The sequence below is a fragment of the Sarcophilus harrisii genome, chromosome 2, assembly GCF_902635505.1.
Source record: "Sarcophilus harrisii chromosome 2, mSarHar1.11, whole genome shotgun sequence".
Lineage (NCBI taxonomy): Eukaryota > Metazoa > Chordata > Mammalia > Dasyuromorphia > Dasyuridae > Sarcophilus > Sarcophilus harrisii.
In genome coordinates this window covers 55011934-55024941 of record NC_045427.1, presented here as the reverse complement: position 1 = coordinate 55024941, position 13008 = coordinate 55011934, and the positions used below count along the sequence as shown (strand labels likewise).

Sequence of the window (13008 nt, the reverse complement as noted above, 5' to 3'; positions counted from 1 at the left end):
TTATCTTGGTATACGGTGTTAAGTGTGGGTCCATGCCTAATTTCTGCCATACTAATTTCCAGTTTGTCAAATAATGAAATCTTATCCCAAAAGTTAGGATCTTTGGGTTTGTCAAACACTAGATTGCTATAGTTGACTATTCTGTCTTGTGAACCTAACCTGTTCCACTGATCAACTAATCTATTTCTTAGCCAATACCAAACGATTTTGGTGACTGCTGCTTTATAATATAGTTTTAGATCAGGTACAGCTAGGCCATCTTCATTTGATTTTTTTTTTTTCATTAATTCTTTTGAGATTCTTGACCTTTTATTATTCCATATGAATTTTGTTGTTATTTTTTCTAGGTCATTAAAATATTTTCTTGGAAGTCTGATTGGTATAGCACTAAATAAATAGATTAGTTTAGGGAGTATTGTCATCTTTATTATATTTGCTCGACCTATCCAGGAGCACTTAATATTTTTCCAATTTTTTAACTCTTGACTTTATTTGTGTGGAAAGTTTTTTGTAATTTTGCTCATATAATTTCTGACTTTCCTTTGGTATATAGATTCCCAAATATTTTATGCTGTCAACAGTTATTCTGAATGGAATTTCTCTTTGTAACTCTTGCCCTACTAGTCTTTTTTAAGAAATTTTGAAAGTGACCTCCCCCCAAAACAAACCCAATCAGGAATAAATATTAAGTTGATCAATTCTGCCTTTGATCAACAGTCTATTTTATGAGTTGGCTAATCTTTTTCTCATAGGCTTACAATAGACACAAACTACCTGATATAACCAGTAGCAATGAGTAGTTTTTTAATGTATAGTATTTGCCAAGGTCTTTTGGTATTTCATCCAATATTAACAAATGCCTTCTTAAGTCCTTGGGTGAAAGTGGATTAATAATAAGATCAAATAAGATTACAAAAGATCTAGTATAATTCTGGTGTGAATATAAGGAAAATTAAGTGATGGAGTTTTTATGCAAGTGAGAAAAAGAGAGAGAGACAGAAACAGAGACAGAGATAGAGGTAGAGAGAGAAAGAGGAGAGATGCAGATGACAGAAAGACACACAGATCGGGGGAGATGGAGGGAGAGAGAGAGAAAGAGAGAGAGAGAGAGAGAGAGAGAGAACGCAACAATCTTTGCTTGGTATAAGCAGGTGGTTCATTTTATGAGACGATTTAGCTTTTACTCTTTGATGCTAAACATTCCCCATATGCAGCCATAAGGCAAAGGAAAGATTAAGTCTTATTTTTAAAAACCTTGCAATACTGAGTCACAGAGTTCGATGAAAATCACATGGATGTCAAAGTAAGATTAATACCTGATATTTGCATATCTCCCTTCTTTTGAAGAGCTTTCAAGTCTTCACAACTGCACAAATTTTTGCTTGTACTCAGAGCATTCTTGAGTTGGGCAGGTTTCACTGAGTCACAATTGAGGCTTCCTCAAATGTTCAAGGATTAATCCAAAATCCCACCATTCTGGCAAAGCTAAGAGTAGAACCTGGGTCTGCTTGGTCAGGGTTTCCTAGCCTTTCAGTTTGGGAAACATGCTTTTAGAAAAACCAAAGAAGAGAATAGTAAAGAGGAAAGACTGAATTCCTTTTAAACTTTGTAAAAGTTTATCGTTGATTTTTGTGTAAATGGATTCAAACGTAACCCCCATCATTTATTAGGAAAGAGATTAATAGAAAGTAAGTCTTCTTTGCTCTTGCTCTTGCTCTTCTTCTCCTTCTTCTCTCCCTTCCTCCCCCCCTCCAAACTCTGTCTGTCTGTTTCCCTTTCTCTCATTATTAGAGTGAAAAAATACAATTTTTTATAATTATAATACAATTACAATCAATCCATCTCCTTCCTGCCCCCACTAACCTCCCAAAACAGTTAGCCCACTATTGCTCCACAAAGTTAAATTCTTGTACCTGAAGACAATGTTCAGCAAGACCACTTTATTTTTTCAGTTGCAAAATAAATAGATCTTTAAATATTTCAGTAATTTATGCTCTACTTGGGCAAAATTTAGTTTACAGTAGAAATCTATGTAAACACAGAAGTAGTTATATCTTTCATAGGTATACATACTTCCTAATAGTCCCCACTTTGCAGAGGTTCTGGAGATTTGTGAATTTGGAAGTAGACAGAGGATAACATTCAGTCAAAATAGCTTCTTTCTATACTATTTGCTTTGTAGCTGAAAACAACCCCCAAATACCGGGCTCATATGGTTATTTGAAGGACACTCATGATCTTTCTGAAACCATTTCTCCATTTAGAACCTAAATCAAAAATGTCTTGTCATGGCACCAAAGTACAGAGATAACCACCAGTAATGTTCAGGAAGCACTCTAGAACTTTAGAGCTGGTTCTTTTTAATGGGTCTACTCTGTTTTGCTACTTAGCCCAGGATCAGTCACATAGTATAGGGTCAGCATCGATCATTGATTTTCATAGAGAAGATCTAGCTAAAACTCACTTCAGCCAATTTTTGAACCAGCTCTGCAAATTGAGTACCAAATGACTTCAGTTTTAATTCTTTCCTCCAACTTCCATTCAGAAGGGCTAATGAAAGATGAAATAATCAATAGGCAATCAGAAGTAGAGAGAGAAGAAACAAAGCACAATAATAATCTTTGAACTACATAAATATTTGGGCAGTCATGACATAATTGTCCTTTTACTTAACTTGGCTCTCATTTTTCTCTTTTTTTCTTTCTAGTAAAGGCTGACACTAGGTGGCTTGGGTTTAACTACCATCCAGCAGAGGTCACTGCAAATGTTAAATAACAAGGACTTTTCACAGAGTAACACAAGTGGTCTGCTCACTTTCAAGAAATTTTGCAGTGAACTTTTCTATTCATAGATCATAAATGAAGAGCAGGAAGGAAACTTAGAGATCATCTAGTCCAATCTTCTTATTTGACAGGCTAGGAAACTGAGACTCAGAAGTGAAGTTGAACAAGATCATATGGTTAGCTAAAGTATAACCAAAACCACAATAATAGCTAAAATTTATATTGCACTTCAAAGTTTGCAAAAGTGTTTTGCACATGTTGTCTCCTTTGAGCCTCACAACATCCCCAGAAAGGAGGTACTGTTATTATTCTCCTTTTATAGATGAGAAATTGAAATTAAGAGAGATCAAATAATTTGCCCAGAGTCACATAACTATTAAAAGTCTGATGCAGAATTTGAATTCAGATCTTCCTGATTCTGAGTCTAGTGTTGTGTCAACTAGCAACCTGCATCCCATTTACTATACTTTTTATAAGTTAAAACTAAAATCATAGTCGGTAGATATATTGTCCAGCTACATTAGTATTTTGTTACATGTTTTATTTTAGAATTAATAACCAGTAGATTAATTAATAAATAACCAGTAGAATTAATAACCAGTATTTTGTTGCTGGAAATTACTTTACTTTAGGGTTTTAATTTCCAGCAACAAAATACTAAAGTATAAAGCAGAATCATGGAATCTTGGCACTTCAGACATCATCTGGCTTAATCTCTCCTTAATGTAGAATTTCCCTTAAAACATCTCTTTTAGTGATTGTCTAGTTTCTGTTTGAAAATCTTCAGTGTAAGAAATGATGAACTGGCTAATTTTAGAAAATCATAGAAAGACTTTCATGAAATAATGAAAAGTGAAATGAGCAGAATCAAGAGAGTTCTGTATACAGTAACAATATTGTTCCAAGAACAACTATGAATGACTAAGTTATTCTGAGTAGCATAAACACTCAAATAAACTACAAAGGACTTATGAAGGAAGATGCCATCTACCTCCAGAACTGATTAATAGAAGAATGCATAGTATGGTTTTACATATATGTAAAATATACACATATGTACACAGTGCACATGTGTATATACATGCATATTTGTGAGTATACATATATACATATATAATATATCTATATCTATTTATATCTATCTATCTACTGTGTCAAATGGTGGCTATCTCTAATGTGGGGTGGGGAGGGAGGGAAGGAGACAATTTGAAACTTAAAATATTACAAAAAATAAATTTGATTAAAAACATTCCAGTAATAGGAATTTACTCTTTTCTAGATATCCCAATCCATGTAGGGACAATTTTTAGTAAATTCTTTACTACACTGAATTGAAAACTTTCCTCCTAAAATTATGCTTTTTCACCAGTTGGTTTTAGTTTCCCCTCTGAAATCAAAGAGAATTAAGTAGAATTCGTCTTTCTTGTGATAGTTCCTCAAATATTTGAAAGCAAGGGTCAAGTCATGTCCCTGCTGAGTTTCCTTTTCTCCAGGCTGAACCTTCCCCTATTTTCTTCACCATCTTCGCCTACATTTCAATTCTCCTCATGATTCTGTTAACATCCTCTTGATATGCTCCAGTCCATTTATGTGCTGTCTAAAATGAGGAGTCCTGAAATGAACATAATCCTGTGGATCCAATCTGACCAATTTAGGCTACAGAGAATGGTACAATCTCCTTCCTTATTCCAGAGACCACCACTAACTTTTTGGCGGACCCATCACACCTATGACATATTGTTTGCAGTTATCAACTTCATTAAGACAAAATCTCACTATCCTTTCACCTCTAACAGAATCCCAATGATTGAATTCACAATTTACTCCCTCTAATGAATTCACATGAGAAAACAATTCAGTGGCCAAGCTAAACAATCATCTATGATTAATCACTGTCCCTAGTGCTGCCTTATTACTGTTGTGAAAAGTTTATTACTGAGGCAAGGAGTCAGGAGGGAAGTCCTGGGGTTATTATACCTGGAAGAAGCTGGATGCTCTGCAGAATTTCAAGAGTAACGTACATTCACAGTGATTCTCCAGGATCAAGCCATTTTTTCAGGGAAAAAAAACACCAATTAAGGATGTTGGAAGTCAAACTAATCTTTTATGTCTGTTGCATTGAAATATAGAGCCCATAGAGAAAGGCTTCTGGGCTCAGCTTTTCTGCAAAGCATATCGCTCATAGTCAAATCACAGGTCTTAACAAATTCAGCCACCATTGAGAAAACTAAACGAGAGATTAAATGAAAGGCTATTTTCTGATTGAAGTGCTTTTAAAAAAAAACAACAAAAACCCGAGACTGGCTCCAAAAAAGTGTCATTTTCGCTTGAAAATACACTTTAGCTATCTCCTCAATTCCATACAATAAGCTAAATTGCATAAATAGGAAATAAAAAGAGAAGCAATTCCAATGTATGAATTAAAGACATGCATCCAACCAAAAGCATTTCTTCCTTTCTATGCTGACATAAATGCAAACAAAAAAATGTAGAAAAGAGGCATTTTTAAAAAGATCACTTGGATCAAAAATGGCTGACAGAAGAAGAAACATTAAAAAAGACCGGAGCGAAAGCAGCTGCTAATCTAGAATTATCGGCTGCCTTTAATAATGAAAATGTTTGATCTGCCTTCCCTTTTGCCTTAATGAGATTTGCAACAATTCATTAGCCGAACAATCCTGGATGGCTCCCTTCTGCAGAGCCGAGTTAGTATAGTGAGTGCTGGTACAGCTCTTTCCTCTCCCCCAGCCTCCAAGGAAATAAAAATGTATACCTTTGTTTCCAATTCACTTAGATATATCTCCAAAACCCACATTTAGAAATGATCAAATAGGATATCCCTTTGGATAAAGCAAAAGAGTTCAGGCCATATGTCAGTGGGTTAATTGGATTGTATTTGCATTTGAGCACAACAGATCTCTCTGGTTTCCCCTCTTTTCTTCTGCAGGAGCCAGGAGGGGGAATGTGAGGCTGCTTTTGTCTTGCTGAAGGCACGTTTTAAGCTTAAACTTAATTTTCATTCTGCAAGCCCAAGACAGGCAGTTAGGCTGTTTCAGAGTTTCCTCAGGACCAGCGTTTCCCCCCCCCCCCCCCCCCCAGTACTTGAAATGCAGCAGAGCAACCATGATTCTCCAGGCACAGGAGAGCAATCAGGAAAACCTCAACCTATTACACCTATTATGTCTGGACGGGTTTAGAAGCATATGGTTTGTTGTCATTTACCACCCACTTCAGCTCTCGGAAAGGAGAAACCCCAATTCAAATAAACACTCCAAGGCCTCTACGGGCTGCATCGTTTTTGTTAGCGTTTTTTTTCCCTGGGCTCTGATTTATGAAGCCCGAAACATTAAAACCTACAAGCCTAATGGGAAAACACTAAAAAGGAATTGGGCACGGAAGTAACTCCCCACTTGGCTTTAGATACATTCCCCCAAGTGGGCGGTTCCTGGCGCCTCTCTTCTCTCAATTGCTCCTGGAGCGAGGAGGGGGCTTGGCTTGCGGACCCCACTTAGCTTCAGCCAGACCAGTGGATGGACCACTGGGAGGGGTGGTGGTGGTACAGATCAGCTTTGGTCGTCCTAATCAGAAGGCACCCGCCCACCGTCGAAGGTGTGAGAGAAACAATTCCGCTTCCCGACATCCAGTAGGCTCCAATCTCAGGCACTTGGCAACGAGAAAAGCCGTAGCTAAGGGGCCTAGGACACATGTTCCACAGCCCGAGGAGGTGAGGGGGGTGAGAAGTAGGGGGGGTGGGATCGGAAAGACGGAGAAAAAGACACACAGGGAAGCCTGCACCTTTGCCCCGCCCTCATGTGCCAGGCTCCTTCATTCCAAAGAGAATCTGGTAAGGGATTCGGGAGCCGAATTGCCTGAAAACTATAGGGGACTGGGGGGTTGAAAAAGATCCTCCGAGACCAAGAGCGGAGTTTCCCCAACGTCTCCCTCCTCCCACCCTCAGCATCTCGGTCCTCGGACAGAGCAGATTCCAGGCGGGGGGCGGGTCCCTTCTGTCTTTCTCAGCTTTGTCCCCACCCCCAATTCCAGGCGGAGAGCGAGCTCTGATGTGGGGAATGGAAGAACCCCCCTCCACCTTCAGCCCCACGCTCAGGGAGAGATGAGGATGGGGAGAGTAGGGTGTCCTTCAGCCCTCCCCACCCCAAACGAAAAAAGCAAAAGCATCTCGATGGCGGTGGTCCTCCTCTCTCTTCTCACAGAGTATCTCTAATGTGTAGGGTCTCCCTCAGCCCACCGCGCGATCTACACAGAACAGACAAAGCAACTGAGAAAGAGGGACGAGGTTTTCTCAGACCCGTATCTTGCACATAAAGCAATTCAGACGGGGGCAGGGGTTCTTTCAGTCCCACATCCAAAAACAGAAGCTTCGGGGATGAAATGTGAGATCCTTTCCAGCAGTCCTCCATCCCCATTCACACAGCAAGAACAGCTCCCCATCATAGCGGCACACAAAACAGCTGGGGGCGGGGGGCGGGGGTTTGTTCCTTATATCCTACCCACATTCCTCCCCAAAGACAGAGCAGCTCTAAGTTGGGAGTTGGGTAAGGAGGGTGGGGGACCCTCAGTTTTCCCTCCTGGGACGGCTGAGCTGGCGGTCCCCTATTCCCCCTCCATAAGCGCAACCAGAGAGGTCTCCTGACTACCCCAGCCCCCAGGGAGAGCAGCTCCAGGTAGGGGCTGGGGTACCCCTCATCCCTGAACAGAGAAGGAGGCGGGGGAAAGTTCCCCAGTTTTTCCTCCCAGGTGGGCTGAGATGGGGGTTGGGGGATCCCGCGCTGAGCTGGGAGGTCTCCTGACCGTCCTGTCCTCAGCCAGAGTAGCTCCAAGGTGGGGGTTGGGTGGGGTCCCCCTTGGATGAGTATGAAAGGAGGGAGCTCGCCGGTCCCTTCCCTGGAAGGAGCAGTTGGGGGGCGTGTGTCCGGGCCGCCTTCCAGCCCAGGGGAGGTCGGCTCTGGGTTTGGAGCGGGAGGGATCGAGGTGTCGGGCCGTGCGTTCCCGGGCGGCAGCTCCGTCCCGGGCGGTGGCTCCCAGAGCCGGCTCCCGGGGAAGCTCGTCCCCGCCCGGCTCGCGAGGCTCGTGGGCAGGACACTCACCTGACAGACGAGTGGGCAGGCGCCTCTCTCCCTGACGCCGGTGGGCTCTCAGTTCGTAGGCTGCGGAGTGTCCCGGCTCGCTTCGGTTCCCATCCCTCCGCGGGTGAGCGTGACGGCGGCGGCCTCAGCTTCGGCTCCGCGCCCGGAGCCTCCCTCGGACTCAGCACCTCAGGTGCTCTGAACAGCTCCGCGCCTCGCCCGGCCGCGCCAGGCTCCGCCCGCATCTCGTCTCCTCAGCCAATCGCCGCCCTGGACCGGCCCCCTCCCCCCCAGCCTGCCTCCCGTCGCCGTGGATTCGACAGTCTCAGCCCCACCTCCTCAGCCCCAGCCAGGGTCCCCATCCCCGGGGGCGGCTGCTGGGGGCTGGGACCACAGCCCCCAGCGTGCCCCGGGGCTTCCCCCGCGATTTCTGGGACATGCAGTTCTCATGGAGACACAGTGGGCTTACTGGGCAGCATCATCCCCCCAGAGGCGTACTGCATTTCCCAGGATGCACTACGGGGATGGGAGCAAGGAGGTTTTGGGCGTCTCTGCTTAAGCAGAAGGCCTGCACTTGCAGAGTGGAGAGTAGGCAGGATGGGCATGCCCGCGGAGCCAGGACAGTTCTGGGGTGGCAGGGCCAACCAAGGGGCTGGGGGGGAGGGTAGGAAAAGGAGAAGGTGGGTAGCTCTAACACTTCTTGTCTCAGGACTACAGGTTTGCATAACTAGGTGGGGAAACTGAGGCACAGTCTGAGGGGTCTCTCTTCCCCCGAGTAATGAAAAGTCCCACGTTTTCCTTTTGGTGCTAGGATTCCTTCCATCTCCCTGACCCTACCCCTAGTCCGAATCTCCTTGTTCTTGTTCTGGGTGCTCTTCCCTGGGACCAGCCTTTTCCTTTGGATCCCAATTTACTTGGACAGCTCCCTACTTCTATCTCTGTAGCTCTACCCCTCCTCCCTCTAAGCTGGAACTCCCTTCCTGAGCCAGGACCCTCTTCTCTGAGTAAGGACTCCTCCCCTGATTCAGGATTCTGTTCCCCAAATCAGTTCTCCTCTCTTTGAGTCAGTTCTTTCTATATGGATCAGCTCCTCCCCCCTTGTCAAACAAGGACCCCTTCCTATGGGAACTGAAAGAGCAATTCCCTCATTAAAAGTGCTGAATTTGCTAGCTAAAAGCTGTAGCTTGGAAAAGTCAATTAACCTTTTTCAGCCTCAGTTTCCTCACTTGTGAAATAAAAGAATCTGGTTAGATAATCCCTAAAGTTCGTTTCAGCTTTAAATCCTTCCATTCTATGGATCCCTGGACCAGGGTTGCCTCTTTAGACCTGTCTCTGATTATTGATATGTTTTTTCCCCTGGTGGGTCTGTTTGGAAGCCAAATTATGCCATTTCTCCACTTGCACCTCTGGTTTTGTCAGTTCCTGGATTTGTTACTAAAATCGATTTGCTTCACTCATCTGGCTTTAAATTTTGACAGCAACTGGATAACTCTGGATGTCAACAAACATTTATTAGGCAACTCCTATTTACAAGGTGCATAGAAAAGTGCTCTAAAGGGAAAAAAATCTTAGGGAGCTTCATTTCCTTTACCTGAACCTTGTTTCCTAAATGAAGAGATCTACCTAGCTCATAATCCAATGGAACTCTCATTCCTCATTTATTTAGTGAGGGGGTTGCATACGGTGATGGCTAGTATTCCTTCCAACTGTATAAACATCTTGACTAGTTTTTGGTAAATAAAATCTATCCTTCAAAAAGGTATTAAAGATAAGGCCTCATAACTGTGCTTCTTCCAGTTCCTCTTCATGCAGGAGACAACTTTTTTTTAATATCTTTTTTTATTGACAGAACCCATGCCAGGGTAATTTTTTTACAACATTATCCTTTGCAGTCACTTCTGTTCCGATTTTTCCCCTCCCTTCCTCTACCCCCACCCCCAGATGGCAAGCAGTCCTATACATGTTAAATATGTTACAGTATATCCTAGATACAATATATGTATGTAGAACCGAACAGTTCTTTTGTTGCACAGGGAGAATTGGATTCAGAAGGTAAAAATAACCTGGGAAGAAAAACAAAAATGCAAACAGTTTACATTCATTTCCCAATGTTCTTTCTTTGGGTGTAGCTGCTTCTGTCCATCACTGATCAATTGAAACTGAGTTAGATCTTCTTTTTGTCAAAGAAATCCACTTCCATCAGAATACATCCTCATACAGTATCGTTATTGAGGTATATAATGATCTCCTGGTTCTGCTCATTTCACTTAGCATCAGTTCATGTAAGTCTAGGAGACAACTTTTAAAACCATAGTGCCTGGTATATAGTGTATAGCACTTATATACTTGTTACAGTTTTTGCCTTCTTGCCATTTAGTGGCTTTTGACCTTGACCTTCTCCTTTCTTTTGAGTTACTTCAGTCATGTCTAACACTTTATGACCCCTTTTGGGGTTTTCTTGGCAAAGTTATTGAAGTAGTTTGCCATTTCCTTCTTCAGTTCATTGTACAGATGAGGAAACTGATGTAAACAGATTAAATGATTTGAATCACACAGCTGGCAAGTGTCCATCTGAGGCTGGATTTGAACTCAAGAAAATTTGCCTTCTTGACTCAGTATTCTATCCAGGTCCAGTATTCTATCCACTGTATCATCCAGTTGCCCCTATCTCATTCTACTTGAAGACATTTCTAATTGTAGTTTGTCCCCTGACAGATTGGAGGTGAAATCTGCTTTCCTATTACTTATATCTTTTAGTCCTGTTTTTACCTGTAGGGCCCAACAAAACATGATTTATTTCTATCTTTGGAAGGCACTTACCATAATCCAATGAACTTAGAACTGGGAGAAACCTGAATTCAAATAAATTTCAAGTATCATTTCTAGTATAAGTGGCATTCGATATTTGAAAACAACTATTTTATTACCTCAAAGCTTCTTCTTCACACTAAACATTCCTATTTACTAAAAACAATCCATATAGGTTTTAAGTTCCTTCACCATTCCTTGGACATGCCCTAGCTTGTTATTATAATTTCTAAAATAACTCAACTCAGAGAACAATGGATCAGTTCATTTAAATTCATTTGTTTTGTAAACTGTTCTATTGAAAGAGCCCAAAATCACATTAGTTTTTTAGATTTCCACATTCCACAACTGATTCACACTGATTTTGCAAAACTTGCAAAACTTCTAGGAAGATACACTAACAGGAGTTCGATATCGTCGATAAACCATGAGCAAGAGTAATTAGAAACAAGCTATGTAGGTAAGCAGATCCCTGGGGGTGGGAAAACTGATTGAGAGAAATGAAACATCATGGCATCATCACATAGACAGGAAGGTGGAAAAGGCACAGTGTTGAAGTTGAGAAGAAGGGAAAGACCATGGCTTTGGTGCTAGGTGATGAAATTTAACAAAATTGAAGAGTGAATAAAGTGTGAATAAAGGACCTATAGAGGAAATGAATGAGTAGGTATTTAGTTTGGGACTCTTTCTTCCTTCCTTCCTTCCTTCCTTCCTTCCTTCCTTCCTTCCTTCCTTCCTTCCTTCCTTCCTTCCTTCCTTCCTCCCTCTCTTTTCTTTCTTTCTTTCTTTCTTTCTTTCTTTCTTTCTTTCTTTCTTTCTTTCTTTCTTTCTTTCTTTCTTTCTTTCTTTCTTTCTTTCTTTCTTTCTTTCTTTCTTTCTTTCTTCCCTTCTTTCTCTTTCTTTGTTTATTTTTTCTTTGTTAGTTTGTTTCTTTCTTTTTGTTACTGATAGAATAAAGAGGACTGATCTTATAAGAGATGATATAGTTTAGATTCCTCATTTTCCTCATCTCTAAAATGTATGGGTTGTGCTTATTAATCTGTAAGTCCTTTTAGTGATTCTTACTATTTATGATTCTTTGAGTCTAATAGAAGATCACTTTACTATAGTGGAATCAGGAGGCCGAGTTCCAGTCTGGATTTTACCAACGACTGACTCTGGTCATGGGGAGGGCACTTCATTTCTTTACAATTCAAATTAAATTAGAAAGCTTTCTTTCTGCTCTAAAATTTTATGGTTCTATGTTAAGATGCCACTGAAACTGAAATCTAGATGATTTAACCTATGGTAAATGAACATAGACACTTCTGGAACCATGCAAGGGAACTATTTCATTAGGCATCATATCACTAAAAACCACAAGGGAGTGTGGATGAGGAACAACATTCATTGAAATGCTCTGGACAAATCAGGTTAAGTTCAACTTGATTTAATCAAAACAGCAATGCTAAATTCTTTCTATTATAAAAAGTTCCAAGTACTGTTAAAACCCCATCCCTCCTCACTGTGGTATGCTGGCAAATGCTTAACAATTGTCTCTCAAAAAATAAAAAGTACTATGACACATTATCAAGTTTAATATACATTAACATTGTCTCAACGGCTTTTTAAAGCATAGACAACAAAGAAAACAATAAACCAAGCTCTGATTTGTAGCAATTGCTAATTTCCTGTATATAAATACTCAGTTTGAAAATTTAACAATAGACTCCCTCATGTGAGTTTGAGTTGGCTCCAGCATACCTCCTGGTTAAAGGTCACAAATGATTATAGCTAACATTTATATTACACATTGTGGTTTGCAAATTGCTTTTCATATGTTATCTTTTTGTCATTTTTGTCATTTACATAAAGGCAACACATGTAGCAGCAAAATTAATAGAAATTTTAAAAATGCTTTCAGATATTCATAGTTCTATTGTGTCACACAGATTTCAAAAGGTGATTCCTGTAGTGCATTTTCTCCCTCTTCCCTTTCTCCTTCCTTTCTCCCTCCCTCCCTCCCTCCCTCCCTCCCTCCTTCCTTCCTTCCTTCCTTCCTTCTTTCCTTCCTTTCTCCCTCCCTCCCTCCCTCCCTCCTTTCTTCCCTTCCTTCCTTCCTCTCTCCCTTCCTTCCTTCCTCTTTTCTTCCCTCCTTCCCTCCTTCCCTTGCTTCCTTCCTTCCTTCCTTCCTTCCTTCTTAGATTTATTAATACTTACTAGGTATAAGACATTGTACAGAAAAGATGAGAATGATACAGTTCATAATATTCTGTTAGAGGAAAAGAAAGTACTAAAAACAGAACAGCAATTAAAAAAAAAAATTGTTCTTAGAAATTATCTGTTTCCCC

General features: G+C 41.3%; 1 protein-coding gene across 1 annotated transcript in view; it reads right to left on the bottom strand.

Moving 5' to 3' along the window:
• Positions 1 to 8333, bottom strand: part of SMPD3 (sphingomyelin phosphodiesterase 3) — a 255911-nt gene extending 247578 nt beyond the window's left edge. Inside the window, exon 1 of the mRNA XM_003758442.3 lies at positions 7892 to 8333. The gene's annotated coding sequence lies outside the window, so the exon portion shown is untranslated. The remainder of the gene's footprint in view (positions 1 to 7891) is intronic.
• Positions 8334 to 13008: the final 4675 nt, after the last annotated feature.